The sequence below is a fragment of the Camellia sinensis genome, chromosome 1 (assembly GCF_055761805.1).
Source record: "Camellia sinensis isolate YWXY chromosome 1, ASM5576180v1, whole genome shotgun sequence".
Lineage (NCBI taxonomy): Eukaryota > Viridiplantae > Streptophyta > Magnoliopsida > Ericales > Theaceae > Camellia > Camellia sinensis.
This window is the reverse complement of record NC_138961.1, coordinates 234518150-234540138: the sequence shown is the minus strand read 5'-3', so window position 1 is coordinate 234540138 and position 21989 is coordinate 234518150. Positions and strand designations below refer to the sequence as shown.

The 21989-nt window shown below is 44.2% G+C and overlaps 1 long non-coding RNA gene across 1 annotated transcript in view; it reads left to right on the top strand.

The window, feature by feature from the left end:
- The first annotated feature begins 207 nt into the window (after positions 1-207).
- The window catches only part of LOC114262124 (uncharacterized), a 39317-nt gene continuing 17535 nt past the window's right edge, over positions 208-21989 (top strand). Inside the window, exons 1-2 of the long non-coding RNA XR_014346098.1 lie at positions 208-359; positions 493-1009. This is a non-coding gene — a long non-coding RNA (uncharacterized LOC114262124). The remainder of the gene's footprint in view (positions 360-492; positions 1010-21989) is intronic.

Below are 21989 nucleotides of genomic sequence, written 5' to 3'. Positions count from 1 at the left end.
TATAATTTTATCTTTTAGGTCATAAATAATTTTTAAAATTTTAAAAATATATTTTTGATTTTTATTACTCTCAAATTAATTTTAATTTTTTCAAAAAAAACAAATCTAAAAATTGTTTCGGATATATATATTTTTTTAAGTGTGATCTGCCTTTGGTGAGGCAATGGCAATTTCCCTCGCAAAATTCCACCCCTCCCCTCCTTTTTTTTTTTTTTTTCCCTCCGTCATCAAATCTCCCCTCATCACTCTCTAGGATTTCACTCTTGCACACCCTTCTCTCACAATTCGTAGTTCTCTCTTCCTCATGATTTCACTCTTGATCACCGGGTTTGTGCCGTTTGCTGCTGCCGTGCGAGACGGTCGGTGCTTCACTCTGCCCCTATAGATTTGTTCCCTTTTTGCTTTGTATCTCTCTCTCTCTCTCTCTCTCTCTCTCTCTCTCAATTTCTTAAATTATAAATAGCTTTGATTTTTATTTTGTCCCTTTCCCAGACTATACAGTCAATTGGAGTGAAGCGTTGAGTAGTAAATTGAATTAATTCCCAGTGATCGAAACTTGACAACGACAACGAAGGTGTGCACGTTAAACCAGTAGAGAGAGAGAGAGAGAGAGAGGAGCCGTGTTGTGCCCTGTATCTGGATGCGACTCGATCGGCGATGCCTAAGATGAAGCATCTGTTGCGAAAGCTTCACATCGGCGGTGGCTGCAACAACGACAACCACCACCCGTCGCCGCCGCAGACGGCGGAAGTGATGCCGCCGTCGTCTTCTTCTTTGGCTTCGTTGGAATCGGCATTGATGAGAATCAGAGCGGTTGAGTCGGCGGAGAATTCGGTTGATTTCAATTTCTTTGAAGAGGAGTTTCAGGTACAACTTGCCCTAGCGATCAGTGTTTCCGACCTCGATTCACGCTAAGATCCTTAAACGGTGCAGATCAAGGACGCCAAGCAGATTAGCTCAGGGTGTGTGCCCTCTGAAACCCTGACTGAGTCTCTCTCTTCGGTATTGGGTAATGCTTTAATTTTGTTTTTTACATTGTATATGGCAATCTTTTGTATGTGCTTTGGTTGCATTTATTGGCAAATTGGATCGAATTGCTTCAATATTCTTACTCCAGATCTGTGTTTTTTTGTTTATAGATATTAATGAGTCACATTTCAATTTTATATTTGATTCATAGCTTCAAATTGATTAGATTCTACTATAGTTATTTTTGTGTACATATGTACCAAGGTTTCAAATAATGGTGGCATTGATGCGGTTTTGAGGTGTAACGGGCTTAGCATAACTGGTGCGGCAACCAAAGCTGTGAAATTGCATTTGTTGAGGTTTAAAATGTCTTTTTAAGTGGATTTAGTAGTAAATTTTATATGATTTTTAATGGTGTCGTAATGACCAGTTAGGGGTTTTACATGAATTTATCTGTTTTAGAGAAATGAATCCAGATGCTGTCATTCAAATAATAATAAATCACTACTAAGGACAATTATGTGCAAAATATGATGATTATTTATTTATCATTTGATAAAGCGCATGTTGGGTAGTTGTTTATTAAGTTTGGTTAGTCACATAGTCATTCTATGCCAATTAATGGTGTAAATCTGAGTTTGGGGGTGATGGAACTTATATTATGGAATTACTACTGATGCTTTCATTTTGGAATAATTTGTGATATCTACAACTATACAAAAATGCATATTTACTCAAACTATTAAATCTTAATGATAAAAACTGGATGGCACATGCTTGATTGAAACACATGGTTACACCTCTCTCCATGCGTGTGCATGCAACATATTACTCTCTTTTCTCCATGTTCAATTTCTATACCAATATTGATACTACATAAAGAACTCTGAATCTGGTATGCACTTACTAGTTCTTGTATTAAAGCTACTACAGGTTATTGTTGTTGTCTTCTTTAGCTTAATACACATGAATAACTGAAAGTCTGGAATTTTTATTTTTTAATCTTTCATAAAATTGCAGTGATTCTTTTTGATGGTGTGAAGTATAGTATATATATATATATATATATTTGGGCTCTAATTGAAGCTGATAACTCTGCGTCATAGGTTTTGAGGCAATTTGATAAATGACATGACCCTTCATGTAGGTGTGATGTTTTGCAAAAGGATCAAGTCTTGGAGAATCATGTCCATTGTTAACATCATATAAATGCTCCTAATTAACATAGTGTAGTGTATATTTGATAATTTGACTTGCAGTCAATCCAAAGAGAAGGCAACAATAGATATGCACCAAATTCCATTCAAAAAAACAATAGAAGATTATATTCATATTACTCTAGGACATATCCGTACTAGTCAAATTATTGCTGCTAAAATTATTTGTTGGTCAATATAACCTCTAGCAAAATGAGTAATACAAGTGGGGTAGCAGTGAAGACAATGGTGAACAAATATTAAGTTTTGTTGTCTAGGCTTGATTATTCATATAAATGGAGAGATTGAAGAGATGTGTACCATAGAATTAAGGTTAAGAGAAGGTCTAATTGGAGAAGGGATTCAGTTGTATTGTGTATTCAAGGTATACAACTGCAATTAAAATTTAATTTTTAGGAAAGAACCATTTTCTATTGGAGAGAATGTTGTGTAATCAATGATCACATAGGGCGAGCATGGTAGAAACTGAGATCTTTAGATTGATGTATGGGAAGGCAATAAAGGATAAAATTAGGAATTAGTGTTTTCTTAAGATTGTGCAAGTACAATTCATTGGAGAGTGAGAGAAAACAAATTAAGATGGTTGGATAACATGCAAAAGAGATGATTGATTGCATGGTTTAGGAAAATGATGAGATCTAGGAAATGTAAGGATAAAAGAGAACCAAAAAGCGGAGACATTTCTACGTAATGTGTCCTATTATCTTTCAAATTTTCTTTTGCATGCAACACACTGCGGGCACTTGGAGGAGATGTGTGTCCATCACTTACACATACATGGAACACATTTGCAATTTTGAAGAAAACAACTTGAAAGCCAATGATTAAATTCAGAATATACCTTTTTTAATATATTTTATTTAATCCCTTCTCCTTTAGGTGTGTAATTCGGGATTTCTAAAGCCTAAAATTTTCATTTTATTTATGAGTATAGCCTTGTAATGTAGATGTTAGTACTTCTTGTGCACACTTCTTTTTCAATATATAGAATGTGAAAAATATTTTCTTAATATTTTGATATAATAGAATATAAATGTATTTGCGATGTAAAAATTGAAGAAATTGTTATTATTCTTTTATATATGTAAAAATCTATATTTATGTGTTGTGTCCCTCTCGTGTGGTCTTAATTTTTTGAAATTGCTACATCGAAGTGTACATATCATGTCATATATGTAACGCCCTCAAAATAATAACATTAAACCCATTAATATAGACATGAATTGGTAATAAAGATAAACATTCTTCTATTCATCAGAGTAGTTTCTTAAAAAAGTATTACATGTTAACAACAAAAGCAAATGCCTTACGGGCTTACAGCTTTCCAAGTTAACACTTGGTTACAACAAAAGAGTGCTGACTCATTTACACATTAAGCCCTTGGCTTGAATATACATGTAATACATCAAAGAAATAAAATGACGAAAGTCCGCCTGCCTCTAGCCTCCCAAGCTACGTCCTTGGAGGTGGCATGCTACCTGAACCTGAAAATGATATTCCCATATAGGGTGAGCCACAGCCCAGTAGAAATATACTAAACCAAATATGAACAATGACTAAAAGATTAGCAATTGATAGATGGTCAACACCGATACTTTCTCTTGTTACATTTTATCGTTTCATGACATACAAGTCCAAGTTATAATCCATTTTTCCAATTCCTTTCAATTCTCAATTTATAACCATGGCTCAGAACCTGGCCAAACAACTCATATGAGACAGTAACTCATATCAAGCACTTTCCCTTTTCATAATAGATAAGCATACTAGCTATATCACACACCAACAGATAAGCATACAAGCTATATCATCACTTCCACAGATATGCATATGAGCACTATCACACTTCCAATGACAAGCATATGAGCTCTGTCAACACATTAATAGCTAAGCATATGAGCTCTATCTATGGAGTCCATCCCCTATCTCCTCCCAACAACATCCGGTTTAGAGGTCCATCTCCTATCTTCCCCTAAACCGTGGAGTACATCCCCTATCTCCTCCAACACAACACAATGCATATAAACACAAAGGTTCTATACACAATCAATCAATACATAAAATTAATGTATTAAATCCACCGTCATACTCTATGACACATTCAATCGATTAGGTTTAGTTTGCCTAATCATCATGCATTGTTTACAACAATCAAGACTATCCTCCACCGATAGCCCAAAGCAGTTATTTCTATACAGAAAATAAATGCAACAATGGATATACAATCAACATTCCAACTCGGTGAGTGATAAATAATCCAACTACACCCTTTTATCCCATGACTTCCCAAATCAATTCCTCATTTCTCATAATTAATTATGCAAATTAATTAACCAATGTAATTAGGGCATTTTCCATAATTTACATTATAACCCTTAGGTTCCATTTTCATTAATGTCTTAACATTAATTTCACATTTTCCATGCCAAACATGCATCTAGGTTTGATATAGTTAAAACCCCAACTCTTGTAAATTTACACAAAAGCCCCCAAACTTTCACAAATTACTAAACCAACCCCAACATCTCAAAATACTAAAATTTAAAGACAAAGCTCATAAAGAGGAGTAGGATATCCCTACCTCCAAATATAACTCCCAACTGAGAAGACGAAGAAAATTGAAGTGCTCCAAACCACAAACTTTTCGGATCAAAAGGTAGCCCTCGACGATCAACAACTCTTTCGTAAAGGCCAAAGGTGAGTAAATCACTCCTACTAGATCAATACCTAGAGAGAAGGTAGAGTCCTAGAGTAAGAAGCTCAACAATGGGGTTTTTGGAAAAGTAAGAGAGAGAAGAGAAATGGAAAAAGTGATTTGAAAAGTCAAAACACGGAGCTTTAACCCAGTCGCCCCGCTCGAGCGTCTGTAGACACCCCATTTTTGACCGTCCTCAAGACTTGGACGTCACCGTTTGAACACTCGGTGATTATCCATGTTTGTGTTCGTTTGGAGTTCCCGGAGGTCTCGGCTCGCGCGCTTTGCCTCAGGATCTCCGAACTTGACCGTTTAGTGTCTGGTTTTGCACCAAACACTTGTGTTTTGCCTTTGACAGGTAGGGTAGGGCTTGTAGACCATCCCCACCCACCACCGGCAGTGGCTAGAGGCCACCGGCTGGTTTTTGCTACCACCGGCAATATAGTTTGCCGGCCGGCACCGTTTGTTGCCGGTCGGCACTGTTTTTGGCCAAGATGGCATTTTTTGCCGGCCGGTTACTGTGCAGTTGCTTTTTGAGATATTTTTAGGCAGCTGTATTGCAGTGACTTTCCCTCCATACACGTGTATGGAGGGATCTCCCTCTATTGTAGCTTGTCTTGTAAGCTTTACAAGACATAAGGCTTATATAGAGAGAGTCTCTCTCTTGGCTCAAGAGGTTGGACATTTTTAGGATATTTAGAAAGCTTAGACAGCCATTGTTAGGGTTGGAGCTTTAGGGTTTGAGTTAGATACATCTTCTATATCTCTTTCCCTGTCATTTGTTCACTAGGTGCTTTGTGTCTTACTATTGCACACAAACACCTAGTGTCTCACCTTCCTCTTGAAACTAGGGTTCTAAGGGCTTGTTCTTGAGTTTCTTGACTGGTTTAAAGCCAAAGGAGGCCATTGGAGCATCATTTGCAAAGGGGTCGTCAAGGGTGAGTTTCTAGTCCCTTTTTTTCCCATTTTTGCATTGATTTTATACCTATCTTAGAGCTGTTTTTGTGCTTATTGTATAACATAAAAAAGTTCTGTTTTTAGACCCTCTTTATTGTTTATTAAGAGTGTTTTGTTGTTTGAGGGTTGTTGACCACCCTTAGGCCTTGAAAGGCCTCATTTTGTGCTCTTTTGTGCTAGCTCCGGGATTTTGGTGTTGAGGTCTCTTCACCACTGAAATCTTGAGGGATTTCAGTGGTGAAGATGATGCTTTTAAGTCCCAAGAAGGAGAGGGCCACCCCCTCTCCTTGTTGTCCTTGAAAAGGGCATGTTTTGGCCTCTTAAGGAAGCCTATGTTTGAGTGTGTGTTGAGCATGTTTGGGCTCTTTTTCATGCTTATATATCCATAATATAACATGATTTTAAGTTGGTTTTGGTACTCCATGCATGCTTAGCATAGTTGCCTTGTAATGCCTTTTTATGCCTTAACATGTCTTAGGTTGTGTGCCTTTGTTGGAGCATGTTTTTGGCTTGATCTTGTGAAGATTATGTGCTTATCTTGACATGTTTTAGGTCTGTCCATAAGTGTTTGGGTCGATTTTAGCATGCTTGGTATAGCTCCTTTGTATTTGGGCTTGTTGGCCTTGAGTATGTGCATGTGTAGCATGACATCTTTGCATTGTTTTGGTGATTTGGGGTCACTTTATATGTTATTTCAGTCCCATTTCCATGCTTGTTTGATTGCCTTGCATGTCTCTTTGATGCTTTGAAGGCATGTGTTGCAATGCTCCATGTTTTGGCCATGGTGTATGCCTTTGTATTTGGGCCATTTAGATGCCATCTAAGGAGTCCTTTAGCCTTGTTTTAACATGCTATGAACCTGTTTTTGGTTGCTTAATGCATGCCATGTTTGGTCTTGCTTAGTGTAGTCCAATGCTCCTTTGGTTTACTTTGAACACTTAGGCCATTTGGTGCATGCTTGGCTTGATTTGTCGCTTGGTTTGGCACCATGTATTAGCATGATTTCAAAGCTTATGTTGCATGCTAATTGTCCATGTTTGTCCCTTTCAAGTGTGCTTGAATGTTGCTTGATTTATGCTTAAGTGTTGGTCCTTATGTGCATATGTGTGTATATGCCATTTAGCCCTCACTTTTTAGCACTTTGGCCACTGTTTTAGGCCTTATTAGAGCTGCCTAATTCATGTATAAGACCATCTTTCCATCCATTTGCATGCCTCTATGTTTGCTTGTATGCTTGCATAAATTAGTTGCCATGCCATGTTGCATCCTTAGCTTGCATGCTTAGGTTGCATTGCATCTCGCATGCATGCCTCATTCCTTGATTCGGTGATAGGAATTGGGCTTTGTTTGTTTGATTGGTTTGCATTGCATTTGAAATCAAAGTTGCATACTTGGTTCCTTGGGCTATCATGCATGGAAATGCGTGATTGGTGGTCCGAGAATCGAGGCACATGCCCCTTTGAGTCATTACAATGATAAGGGACATGGTTGTTGCATACATGCCTTGAATTGTGCTGCCATGCTTTGCCTTGCCCTCTGTTGCTGTGAGTTGCAGGTTCTGCAGGAATACTTTGCCGACCGGCAATGTAAGGTGCCGGCCGGCAACAATTTCTTTGCCGACAGCTTCAATTTTGTGCCGATGGCCATACCACATTGCCGGTGGTAATTTCACTTGGCCGGTGGTGATCCCCTCTGTCCAAGGAAGCATCCCTGAGGTTTTGGCAACCTCCAGAGGAGTGAAGGAGAGAAAACAGAGGCAGCCCATGCATGGCGGCGCGTTTCCCGAGGCGTTTACTGCTTTTCTTAGTCTATTTTAATTTGTTAATTAAATTAGGCAATTTGTAATATTAATTAGCTTGCGTAGTTAATTAATTTGTAATATTTATTTGGTCCCTCCGAGTGAGGGAAAATCTGTAATAAGTGTGTGTGGGTGCGTGAATGTCTTCCAATCCCCACTTCTTTCTTCCCTTTTACTTACCTGCTTTGATGGTAGATTAGGGCACGTTTAATTTAGCATACCTTATGCTATGCATGCGTGCATTCATGCATTTGTATCACATACATTAGGCTCGGTACATCATGCTAACTGCATCTGTATTTCAAATTCCAAACTGAATATGTGATAGTTGTGCATTTTCACATACCATGTTTAAGATAGCCGAGCCTATTCTAGATTGCATTTTTGCATGCGGTACATTAGGCACTTAACATGGACTTGGATCATGCATGTTTGCTAACAAGTTCTTTGTTTTGGCGTGGAGTACTATGTAAGTATTTTAATGCTTTAGCATGTCGCATGAGTGTGAATGTTGCCATGACAGCATGCTTAACATGTGGCTAGATGCTTATGTGTTAAAATGTTTTGAATGCCTGTGGATGAAGGTTGGATTGTTTGAGTTGGAAAAACTCGTTGAAATCCGTATTTTAGCCTACTTGCGAGTAGCAATTTCCAAAGCATTTTCAAACCGAACGGATATGCAATGTTTATTTCCAAACTAGGCAATCTAGTCTATACTTGTTTGCATAACATAGTAATTCTAGGCTAATAAACGGAATAAGAACACATAGCGTTTTTCAAAATCGGATATCATGGTTAGTAGAGGCCGGTCTTCGGACCGGGCGAAAGGGGGTGCTCATAGCTGACCTTCCCCGATCGTACCCAAGCTCCCGAGCCGAGACAAACTCCGGTGATGACGGACATGTGGCCTTCGGCACCGAGTCAGGGTTTCCTAAATTTCCCCATTTTAAAAATATTTAGGTGGCGACTCTGCATCTGGCAAAGCAGTCCATGTTTGGCACTACTTTTCAAAAAATGTGTTTTCTCAAACGATTTGCCAGATTTGGACTCTTTGGTTCAGATTAAGAACCGTGACAAAATTGAGAGTCCGAGCTGTAGTAACCCTAAATGAACAGAACGGGACTCACCCTCCCGGGAGCGTTCGGGGGACGTCTACAGTTTCTGGCGACTCTGCTGGGGACTTAGAGAACTTGACTCGAACTCATGATATCCTGTTTTGATCTCATTTATGTGTTTCTTTGCATTGCATTTGCATTGGTGCGCCTAGGAACACAGTGTTTGCTATCTGCCATTCCTGAACGGTTTGCCGGAGGCTTGTCTTGTCAAGGCATGTCCATAAGGCTGACCGGCTATGGGCTCTGACAGCATGGGAACACAAACCCCGGTCTACCGGGGCACCCTTTTGGCCATTCGACCTAGTGCATATTCGGATCCATAGTGACCATTCCAAACTAGGACAGGTTGCTTACCCGATACTAAGTTGTTTGAAACCGCTGTGTGCATAGTGGAACCCTAGCTCCTGACAAAATAGGACAGGGAAACCCTACCCCAACATAGGGGTGTTTTTGGTTCTCCTTACTTGCTATGTGCTCCTAGAATTTATTTCTACAGGGAAAGTACAGATCAGTTTGCAAGTTTGAGTATTGTACCTGAGAACACCGGTATTAGTGACAGTTATGAGAATCAGTTATCTGCGGGTATCAGGGTTCAGTTTTCGGGAACAGTGATTTCTGGGAACAGTGATCAGTAGTAGGGTACAGTTGTTTGGCTACACCCGTGTTTGATCAGTTTTGGGCTGAAATGCTGTTTGTTTCTCCTTTCAGTTCAGAGTATCCAGAGCCGATACAGAGTAGTCAGTGTCTCCCCTTGCCGAGGCAGGATTTATGGCGGCACAGAATTCAGAAGAAATTGTAGTTATGACAACTGCGTTGGAGCAAGGAACCGCTCCGCAGGGTGAAGCCGGCATCGATGTGTCACATCCACCTAGATTGCCTGTTGTGCACCCGGGTTGGGCTCCCCAGTTATATCAGGCTCGCGAGCCTACTACTTTTGAGTTGATGGGAATGATAGGTGACCTCCAAAGGTCCATGGCGGATCTCGCCTATGGGATGTCAGCTTCGCCCCCAGCGGTACCGTATGCCGGAAATTTCATACCGCAGGAGCCCCCGCTGCTGGGGCGGATTGTGATAGAGCTCAGTCAGCCAGAGGTGGCTTCCAGCTACAGCCACGACATGTCAACAACAACCGGGTTTCGCTCTGAAGTAGCAACCCAAACCCTTGACCCGGCTGAGACCGGAGGAAAAGACAAGATGAAGGCAGACGCCGACCCCATCGAACAGCTGCTGTGGGCAGTCCAGGCTCTGAAAGCCAGAGGGATGAACAAGCAACAAACATCTGCAATAGTGATCAAAGCTGTAGAAGATGCTTTCCCCGCTCCAATCAAAGGCAGTTCAAGCCAGGCAGAAAACCGGGATGGGCCCCGTCATGCCCAGACAATTCCTGTCATTCCCAACCCTGCACCGGGAAAGGTCCAAAAAGCCAAGGCAGCGCCAGCCGATCCTTTCGCTAGCGCATCTGGCAAGAATCCTCAAACTGCAAAGTACCTGCCCCGAGGGCGCAGGGTCTTTCACGACCTCCACATGCCTTTGTCTAGGGCATTGCTAATATTGGCGAAGAATGGGCATCTTAAGCCTTTGGAGCCCCGGCCACTCCCGAAGAATCTTCCCGCCACTCATGATGCTACCTTGTACTGCGCGTACCATCAACAGTCCGGTCACAGTACCGATGGATGTTCCCGTCTTCGTCATGAAGTGCAGGATTTGATCGATAACAAGGTTATCCTACCACCCACCTCAGGCAAGCCCGTTACCACCCAGTTGCTGGATTTCGAGGGCTCAGATACTGCGAGTATGTAAAGCGAACCGCCTGCGGGCAACATTTGGTATGTTTTTGAAGCGTCTGGCACGCATTTTTGAGCTTCGGTGAGACCGAGTTTTGTAAATCCTGGCTTGGATGTCGAGTCAGTCTTTCGTTTTTGAGTCTGTCTCTTTGTCTTGAGTCAGTCTTTTTTGCTTAAGGGTCTGCCTGGTTGTATCGAGTCAGTTCCCGTTGTATATAATACCAGGTGATTCTGGGGTTGTCGTCCTGAACACCATTTTGTTTTGTAATTATAGTCTGTTTTTGTTTTGAGTCTGTTTCTGCCAAGGGGCCAGTTGCACCAACAGAGCCGATTGAAACAGCTGTTGCTATCTCAAACTTCATGATTGCTTTCGGCATAAGTGCCAGAGAATCCGATCGGGCTGACAGTACATCTCGCATGCTCTCCTGCGTGCCAAACTCATTGTATTAACCTAAGTTTTTCAAAAAACCTCTTTTGAACACTGCGGTGATAAAAACGAAGAGGAAGGAATTCCTCGGGTTTTGCAAAGTTTTGATCATTTGAGAGAAAGAGAAGTATGCTAAGCCTTTTAATGAATGAAACCATGCTTGTCGGCGTGAGTACTGGGAAGGACCCTGGCTTGATCCAGATTGGTTCCACACTATCTTCGGCGCGAGCAATTCGTCGCTTTCTTAAAAACTTTCAAAAACAAATATTTTACGCGGCCTTGTGAAGACCTGTGTGGAACCGCTCTTGAGATTGCGCAGCCTAGGATCGCTCTCGGCCTCAAGATTCAACTCACCCGCTCCGAACCTTGGACCCGTTCAGAACATCTAAACGGCCGATCGTCATAGAAGGCCCGTGTGGCCAGTTTTGAAGCAGCCCTCAAGCAAGAGGCACCAAAGCCGAATCGGAAAGAGTAGATCTCGCCGGAAGAAGCTCGTGGAGTAACCAGGATCGATTCTCCACAAATCATTGCAACAGCCATTCTCCTAGACACAGAGAGGCTTCAATTTCAAGAACCATTTGGCTTGGATTTGCTACACTTTTACCCTTGAGAGGCTCGCTGGGCCGAAAACCCGGAAGGGCGGCCCAGGCAAAAGTTAGAGCAAGAGAAAAAGACAAAAAAAAGAAGCAAAAAATACAACAATGAAAAAAAAGCAAAAAAAGAAGAAAAAGAAATGAACAAAAGAAAATAGAAAGAAGCTCGCAAGGTCGAAAACCCGCATTGGGCGCCTTGGCAAAAGTGAGAGCCTAAGAAAAGTGAAGGTTAAAATACCCGAGTGGACCTCAACCGGAACTACGTAAGGCTTGATTCCCATGTTTGGGATACGTAGGCAACTTCATCATGAAGTCCAGCCCCCAACGCCTTCATAGCGTCTCAGTCCATGCAATGGTTTCGATTTCATCCGAAGGTCCAGTTGCCAACACCTTCTAAGGTGACTGTGTCCATATATTTGTTGTGATCGTCTTCGTCGTCTCTGTGTCCAAGAGCTCGACCACCGCCAATAAAGACTGTTTGCGGACTGCTGCGGCATCATCCAAACAAGGGGCAACTTTCCGTTGCCATGAGCCGTGAGCCGCCATTCAAACTAGGGGCAACTTTCCGTTGCCTCCCGCCCCCTTCAAACCAGGGGCAATTTTCAATTGCCTCCGATCTGAGGTTGCGCATCTCAAAGAGTAAGTTCCATGCCCGTTGAGCATTGACTGTTTGAAAAATAGTTTTTGAAAATTTTTACTGAGGTTGACTATTTTCTCGAAAACTATTCCATTTTCCAAAACTGGACCATTGTCTTGGACCCAAAAAGGAAAATTTTCAGTGCTTACAGCCTGACTTGCATGGTTTTCAAATCAAAAATCGAACAAGTACGTTAATCCGACTCTCATTTGGATCAAACTTGTTTTAGTAGAAAACCAAAACGAAAAGAATGGTTAAAATGATGAACTAGGGGCACAGTTGAGTCAGGCGTTCTGTCTTTCCCCCGTCATCAACGTACTTGCCAGAAGAGCGCTCTACCCGCCAGAAGAAATAGCCGTGAGCTAACGGTGTTGAGCATGAACCCGCACCTTTCCATTTATCCATCAAATCACCCCGGGGAGGGATGAAAAATGAGAGAATGAAGAATAGAGAGGTGTGAGTTGAGAGAAAAGCGAGGAAAAGGGTTTTGAGAGAAAAATCCGAGCTTGAGAGTCGAGTGATGTGAGAATCACAAATTAGAAAGGGTGGGAAACAATACCCAGATTGAACTGGCTCCTCGTGGTCCGAGGTCCCCCATCTTCGTTAACGCGTCCGTGTGTCGTGTCTTTTTGATTTGTCAGTCTTAACCTTTGCTTTAGGTTTCTCCCGAACGTATCTTGTTGTGTTTAGGTCGTGTACCTTTGTTGAGTCCTCCTCGCTGTGTTCAGCTGTAGACTCGATACCCCGGTTTGAAAAACCCTCATTTGATTTCAAAAATCGTTTACACTCAGAGTGCTGTGCCATTCTCCACATTGGAGCATGATTCAGTTCCAATCGGTTTCGTCTTTGAGCTCCGTCTTGTCAGATTGGGCCGTTTGTTCAGAGTTTGCTGTGTGCAGAATGAACCGAATGCTGTGCTATGGGCTGTATGCAGATTAATCCCCAACAGAGTAAGGGCTGTGTGTCCGGAATCAGGCAGTGGGTTTATTTTGCTGTTAGCTGTTTCGTTATCTAATTATTACAGTGCAAGTGTTCAATTTTCAGACAACCGATCAATTCCATTTACATTGAGATGTAACATGATGGGATGCGATGCAATATACAAGATATGTAAATGTAACACTTTTTAAGCAACAAAAATCTGTTCATTTCATAATCTTTTAAGTACAAAGTTTTGTGGAAACAAAATCTGTCTGCGGCAGTACAAGGTAATCTAACTACCAAAGAAAAGAGGAAAAGTACAAGAAAGAAGAAAAATAGCAAAATCTGTATCCATGACAAGCGCTCCAGGGGCCATCAGTCTGTCCTGGTCCTCTTCCTGGACGAGGGTCCAGGAGCATCATCAGCATCATCGTCAGAGCCAGAGCTAGAACCGCCTCCGGTCTCCTCCTCCGATGACTCGGACTCCGCCTCTGCCTCCGCCTCTGACTCCTCGTCATTGTCATCGTCCGGGACTGGAGCTCGCGAGCTACTCCCGACGTGAGTACGCCCTCCCCTGGTGCAGGGAAATATCCTGCCCCCCTCATCTCTCCCCCGAGCAGGAACGGAAGGTCCAGCTGGGGCACCTCCTGCCATGGGAATCTGGAAAGGAGGCTGAAAAGTACGTAAAAAGGGAAATGCATCAGTATAGTGTGAACAGTTTAAAGGTGCAGAATACAGTGTATGAGTACAGTGTGTAGATGTCGTGAGCAGTTTAACAGTGCAGAATGCAGTGTATGTAGTGTATCAGATGCTGTGAGATCAGTGTATCAGGTGTGGTGCCATGAATCAGATTATGCAAAGCAGTGTATGAATGGTTTGAGGCCAGTGTCAGAAGAACATACCGGTATGCTGTAGAGGGCTAGGAGATCGAATGTCCGCTGAAGCATCCCCATCATCGAGGCATTCATCGCCAACGACTGACGGGTGTACTCAGAAGAAGCCTGCAAAAGTATCAAATACATCAATATTCTGTGGAATATCAAGCTGAAATGGAATGACTGTACAGAAATGCAGTAATACATACCGGAGGTAGGTCGGGGACGTTGATGAACTCGTGACTAGCCGGTGGAGGGGCGAAGGGAAGCTGATAAGTCGTCCCACCCTGCCCCTGGAAAGTCAGCACGGCAGGCAGGGCAGGCCATCCAACTCCCCGTCCCCCCTGCACTCCACCCCTGCCACGGACGCGGGCCCTCCTCGAAGATCCAACTCCCGCTCTGGCTCCAGCCGCTGATGCCACAGGCCTGGCCCCCTCTGCTCGACGGCCACTCAGCGGTCGCATCAAGTATGTCCGCACATACTCCCCATAGTCGCCGGTGCCTCGGAAGCCGGTCTCCTCCCAGTCGATGGAGTAGTCATCCAGCTGCTCACGGGTGAGTCCCTCGGTCTCCCTCATCTCCGCAGGAGGGTGAGCCGGGACTATCTGCTCAGGTAACCCGCGGGTCTGGCGTAGAAAACGCTCCCCTAGGTACCAAGCCCGACAGACCGGGCCCTCTAGCAAGATCCGGAAACGCGAGGTCTCCTCAGCACCAGGGAACCGACCCCGCATCGCCGCCGGCAAGGAAGCCCACGGCCGCCAAGTGATCTGAAAGTGACAGACAGTTTGTTATCTACTGTTATTGAAGTATGCAGTGGAAAACCGAAGCTTAAATAAACTGAAAGTAAAACATACCTCGGCCGGGGTGATGGTGTCAAAGTATCGGCGGAAGAAGCCGAATGTCTCCCGTGGTCGCCGGGTGCATCTCCCGTCGAAGCGACTCGAGAACGGGACAGCCGGAGGAGGCTCCGCGACTGGTACGGGCGCAAGCCTAGGGAAGTAGGCGTAGACCCACAACTGCAAAACAGATGTCAGTATGACTATCAGATAAAGCAGAATATGCAGAATAAAGCAGAAATGGCAGAGCCGTGTGTTGTGCAGTGTAGTGTGCAGTGTACAGTGTGAGCAGTGTACAGTCAGTGTAAAGCAGAATGAATGTGTGTGCCATGTGTACAGTATACAGCAAGTATAAAGCAGACTACAGTGTGTGCAGTGTACAGAGTACAGAGAAGATAGAACAGAAATGAAAAGCGGAGAAGAAATGTACCTCCCAAGCTCGCCAGTAGCCTCCGAGTAGCTGGCCGCTGCCGCGAGAAGCCGAGCTCATGTACCCATAGAGGGTGGCCAGAGCAGCGCCACCCCAGTCATAATGCAGGATGTCCCGAACGTCCACCAGTGCACTGAGAAGACAGAGAGGCACGGTGTTCGCCCGGTCGGCGAAGATAGTAGTCCCGAACAGGAACATGAGGAAGCCGCGAGCATACCTCTCCACGTCCTCCTGGGTCATCTGCGCCTCCTCCTCCAACGCGGGCTGGACCCGAAACTGGACCTCGAACCAGGAGTACCGCACAAAACCTGGACGAGCTAGTGGTGGCGCCTCCCCCAACAGATGGACCTGGGCGGCGGTCCACTCATCCATGTCGGTGTCGAAGGGGATCGGATCACCCCCTACCCCGATGCCTGTGAGCATCGAGAAGTCATAAGGGGTCATTGTCATGTCCCCTGCAGCAGAAAAGTGAAACGAATCGGTGGTGTCCCACCACCTCTCCGCCAAAGCGGCGAGGAGAGGTCTGCAGGTGGACAACCTGGAGAGCCCTCGGCAGAAGGTGCCGAAGCCCGCCCGATCCACGATGCGCTGGACCGCATCAGGGAGCTCATCATACCACTCCCGTGCACCAGTATTCCCATACCCGCGAATGGTATGGGAACCCTCCTGTAAACAGAAAATAACATTTGCAAAGACAACATTCAAAATGCAGTTTTGAAAAGCATACAGGTGAAGCATGTGTGCAAGTTGTTCAGATTTTGATAAATACCGAGTGCCAGTGTGTTTACGGTGGAATAATACGTGTGATGTGTCAGCATGTTTGGGTGTTCCAGAACGGATATAGCGTGTGCGCAAATTCAACAGGTTTAGACAAATACTGGGTGCCGGTGTGCTTACAGTGAAAGACAGTGTGTGCCGTGTGTTTGAGTGATTCGGGATTAGTGCAGTGTGTGTGCATGTGCCAATCTCAAGCAGATATCAGTTGTATGTATGTTTACAGTCAACTACGGTCTATGGTGTATCAGATCCAAGCAGTTAAAGAGTACAACTAACTACGACAGTTTTTGTATCCTACATTGCGAAAAGTAAAGCAGGAGATGAAGAGTTACCTCAGACGTGCTGAATGACAGATGGGAGGTAGGCTCGCGTAGTAGTAGCTCAGGCGCCGTGTACCTCTCGAAGCTCCGGAACTGACGCAGACCGTCGGGGGGCAGAACATGGACCGCCGGTCGGTAGGTCGCCGGGTCGAACGGGCGCTGGCTCAACGGTAGAAGCTCGACCTCGGGATCCATCTCGTGGTCCGGGGGAGTCCCGCCACGCGGAATGTCGTCCGCCATATAGAGGATGGTGTGAAAATGGCCGAAAAAAAGGAAAACCGAGCCGGAATACGAAGAGTCAACTGAAGAGTCAACTCCCGAGAGGGTCGGAAATGACCGGGAAGGCCGGAATGTGAAAAGGCACAGGAATGAAGAGGAAAGTGAGGGGAACAAACCCCGAAAAGGCGAGAACGCCAAACGAGGCACCGAAACGAGAATGTGATCGGCTGAAAATGTCCGAAACGCGAAGAGAATCGCGAATCCGACGACGAAACGGGCGTAGAACGCGAAGAAACGGACGAAAAATGAGAGGGAAAAGCTCTAGAGAGAGAGAGCAAGGGATTTCGGCGTGAGAGAAGTGAAGAAATAGGGTTTCAAGCCCTATTTTAAAACACCCGAGGTGAAAAGTCAAAACTGCCCCGAATCAACAACTGTTTGCCGGTCGGCATTGTTTTGTGCCGGCCGGCACTTTTTTGTGCCGATGGAATTATTTTGATGCCGGTGGCCAGCCGGTGGCCTCCCCTCTCGGCCGGTGGGGTTCCCACAGCCTTGTTTAGGCCATATGAATAGTTTGTGGTCTTCATAGCTCAAGAAAGTACAAGAAAGTGCATCTCCGACACTCAACCGGCCTCCGTTTTGACCGCTGGCCGTGTCTCCAGTGCGTGGCACTCAAATTCATACAAGGTGTATCCTTTTTGTATCCTTTTAAATTCAAAAGTTGCCCCATGTGTGTTGCACGCGTTCATCATGCTACTTCGGTACATTACATCGCGCCGTCATGCGCCTCGCATTCGCATTGTCATGCACGTGCTACATGCGTTGCAACAAGCACCCTTTGCATTGTCATGCACATCTCTCTTGCATTGTCATTGCATTATCATCTTGCATTGTCATGCATTCCGGAATACGTGCGTTGTTGCGCATTTTAGTCCATTTACATTTCGTGTGGCATGCGTGTCACACTTAGCATCGTCTTACATTTCGTGTGGCATGCGTGCTACACTTGCATCATTTTGCATCTCATGAGGCACGCGTGTCTCATTTATTTCATTTGTATTATTTTGCATCGGTACGCGTGCCTTATTTTCATCGGCATGCGCGCCTCATTTACATTGGCATGCGTGTCGTTATTTGCATAGAGCATGCAATCGATCGCACTGTTTTGTGCATTTCAAAGTTGTTCGCGCTGTTCTGCGCATCGCACTGTTTTGTGCATTTCAAAATCGTTCGCGCTGTTTTGCGCATCGCACTGTTTTGTGCATTGCATTTCAATCGCACTGTTTTGTGCATTTCAAACCGGCACACTGTTTTGTGCATTTCAAATCGTCGCACTGTTTTGTGCATTTCAAAGTTGTTCGCGCTGTTCTGCGCATCGCACTGTTTTGTGCATTTCAAAATCGTTCGCGCTGTTTTGCGCATCGCACTGTTTTGTGCATTTCAAAGTCGTTCGCGCTGTTCTGCGCATCGCACTGTTTTGTGCATTTCAAAATTGTTCGCGCTGTACTGCGCATCGTACTGTTTTGTGCATTTCAAAATTGTTCGCGCTGTTTTGCGCGTCGCACTGTTTTGTGCACCTCACTTGCATCTTGCATGTATCCTCTCGTGTTATTTTACGCGCCTTACTTGTACTTGTTAGTACATTGCATTGTTTTGAATATAAACCGGCTTCGCGTAGCGTATAAGTCCAATTTTCAAAATTTTGCATTTCCGTGTGGCATGCGTGTCACACTTGCATCATTTTTGCATCTTATGGGGCACACGTGTCTCATTTGTATCATCTTGCATCATACTTCATTTGCATCGGCATGCGTGCCTCATTCTTGCATTGTTCCGCACATCGCCTCGGTCTGGCGAGACCTTAAACACGCGCGCTGGTCTGGCGAGACCTTAAACACGCGCGGTCTAGGAGACCTTAAATCCTTGGGAGGTGCAAAACCTTCGGCACATTGATGTGTGCAGTTCATTTGCATTGTCATGCGTATTGCTAACAACATTGTACCTGTTAAATTTGTTTTCTTTTCAGGCACGATATTGTATGTACGGTTCATTTGAGGCTGGAGCGACCAGACGAACCGCGCAGGTATCCCTGGTCTAGGAGACCTTAAATCCTCTGAAGGTGTAACTCCTTCGGTGTTTGTCATGCCCGAACGACTTTTCGGTGGTCTGGTAAAGCCACCTGCCTATGTTTGCGATGAGTTCCTAGAAGACCAACTGGGACGGTGGAAACTAGAGTTCGAACGGCTTATGCCTAGAACGCAAAGGTTCGGGAGTTCCGAGACTAAAGTTTGGTTTAAATACCCAGGGGTTTACCCCCAGCTTGAAATCTGTATGGAAGCCCCATAGGTTGAGGCGGCATGTCTACGCCTCAGTTCTGGATGCTGAACCAACCTAGTATATCACCCTGTTGGTAAGATAGGGAAAGTTGCAATCATAGTCATTGCATCATAGTGCATTGTCATGCATTCCCATTGTAGCTTGCATTCATTGCGTTTTCCCCGTAGATCGCATCATACTGCATTGTCATGCATTTTGTAAATATTCATCCATTCCATTGCATATTTGTATATATTGCATTGCAGATTGCATGCATTCATTGCATCACCTTCCATCTATGGCTTGCGCCTTTCCATGTTGAGCTTGGTCTGGTATGTGCCCTTACTTTTCACGTAAAACACAGTTCTGCATGTGTATCGCGCCAATTCCACGCTGGTATGTTGGTTGAGGGTTGCGGCACCTTTTCTGTGTTAGACATGGCTTGTATGTGTACATGCCTTTCCTAGGCAAGATTTGGTTTGGCCTGCGTGCCATATCCATTGCATTGTAGATTGCATGCATTCATTGCATCGCCTTCCGCCTATGGCTTGCGCCTTTCCATGTTGAGTTTGGTCTGGTATGTGCCCTTACTTTTCACGTAAAACACAGTTCTGCATGTGTATCGCGCCAATTCGACGCTGGTATGTTGGTTGAGGGTTGCGGCACCTTTTCTGTGTTAGACATGGCTTGTATGTGTACATGCCTTTCCTAGGCAAGATTTGGTTTGGCCTGTGTGCCATATTCTTTTTTATTATTATTACATTGTAGTGTAATTTTTGCATCCGGCATTAGGATCATTGTCATTTCCCCAGCGGGTCGTTTCCCCACTTATGTCATTCCACCCAATACTTGTTCTTGTGTCTGTCTACAATGCTCACAGTTCCGTTGACCGTTCTGTGGTAGACAGACTTGTTACCTCCATCAATCTATTTGACATAGGTGTGGTTCCGAACCACTCGTGATTGGATCATGATTCGATTGCTTTGCATTTAGTTTGCATTGTTTCAATTACATTGCATCTTCATTGCATTGTTTATACATTGTTTTGTATATATTGCATATCGTTTTGCATCCATTCTTGCATTGTCATGCATGTTGCTAACAATATTGTACCTGTTAAGTTTGTTTTCTTTTCAGGCACGATATTGTATGTACGGTTCATTTGAGGCTGGTGCAACCAGACGAGCCGCACAGGTATTGTATCTCCCGAGTGAGACGTATTGAGAATTGCATAATTCTCTTACATCCTTTCTGCATTGTAGTGTAGTTTGGTGTATGCTAGCTTAAAACTGTCGCATGTTTGCTTCATTACAGCTGTCTTTGCATGATCATAAGTTATGCTCGGCTCCGTGCATTGTCTTGCATTTTGCCCCTGCCTTCGGGCGCATATCTTATTTGTTTTGCATGTTTGTCTGAGTCTTCGGCCTTGTCAAAAATGGGTCGTCTCTGGGCTTTGACATTCACTCCCGTCATTGTTATGACTTTCGAGCTCTGTCAAAGAGGGGCAACTGTAGACACCCCATTTTTGACCGTCCTCAAGACTTGGACGTCACCGTTTGAACACTCGGTGATTATCCATGTTTGTGTTCGTTTGGAGTTCTCGGAGGTCTCGGCTCGCGCGCTTTGCCTCAGGATCTCCGAACTTGACCGTTTAGTGTCTGGTTTTGCACCAAACACTTGTGTTTCTCCCCAAACACTTGTGTTTTGCCTTTGACAGGCAGGGTAGGGCTTGTAGACCATCCCCACCCACCACCGGCAGTGGCTAGAGGCCACCGGCTGGTTTTTGCTGCCACCGGCAATATAGTTTGCCGGCCGGCACTGTTTGTTGCCGGTCAGCACTATTTTGTGCCGGTCGGCACTGTTTTTGGCCAAGATGGCATTTTTTGCCGGCCGGTTACTGTGCAGTTGCTTTTTGAGATATTTTTAGGCAGCTGTATTGCAGTGACTTTCCCTCCATACACGTGTATGGAGGGATCTCCCTCTATTGTAGCTTGTCTTGTAAGCTTTACAAGACATAAGGCTTATATAGAGAGAGTCTCTCTCTTGGCTCAAGAGGTTGGACATTTTTAGGATATTTAGAAAGCTTAGACAGCCATTGTTAGGGTTGGAGCTTTAGGGTTTGAGTTAGATACATCTTCTATATCTCTTTCCCTCTCATTTGTTCACTAGGTGCTTTGTGTCTTACTATTGCACACAAACACCTAGTGTCTCACCTTCCTCTTGAAACTAGGGTTCTAAGGGCTTGTTCTTGAGTTTCTTGACTGGTTTAAAGCCAAAGGAGGCCATTGGAGCATCATTTGCAAAGGGGTCGTCAAGGGTGAGTTTCTAGTCCCTTTTTTCCCCATTTTTGCATTGATTTTATACCTATCTTAGAGCTGTTTTTGTGCTTATTGTATAGCATAAAAAAGTTCTGTTTTTAGACCCTCTTTATTGTTTATTAAGAGTGTTTTGTTGTTTGATGGTTTTTGACCACCCTTAGGCCTTGAAAGGCCTCATTTTGTGCTCTTTTGTGCTAGCTCCGGGATTTTGGTGTTGAGGTCTCTTCACCACTGAAATCTTGAGGGATTTCAGTGGTGAAGATGATGCTTTGAAGTCCCAAGAAGGAGAGGGCCACCCCCTCTCCTTGTTGTCCTTGAAAAGGGCATGTTTTGGCCTCTTAAGGAAGCCTATGTTTGAGTGTGTGTTGAGCATGTTTGGGCTTTTTTTCATGCTTATATATCCATAATATAACATGATTTTAAGTTGGTTTTGGTACTCCATGCATGCTTAGCATAGTTGCCTTGTAATGCCTTTTTATGCCTTAACATGTCTTAGGTTGTGTGCCTTTGTTGGAGCATGTTTTTGGCTTGATCTTGTGAAGATTATGTGCTTATCTTGACATGTTTTAGGTCTGTCCATAAGTGTTTGGGTCGATTTTAGCATGCTTGGTATAGCTCCTTTGTATTTGGGCTTGTTGGCCTTGAGTATGTGCATGTGTAGCATGACATCTTTGCATTGTTTTGGTGATTTGGGGTCACTTTATATGTTATTTCAGTCCCATTTCCATGCTTGTTTGATTGCCTTGCATGTCTCTTTGATGCTTTGAAGGCATGTGTTGCAATGCTCC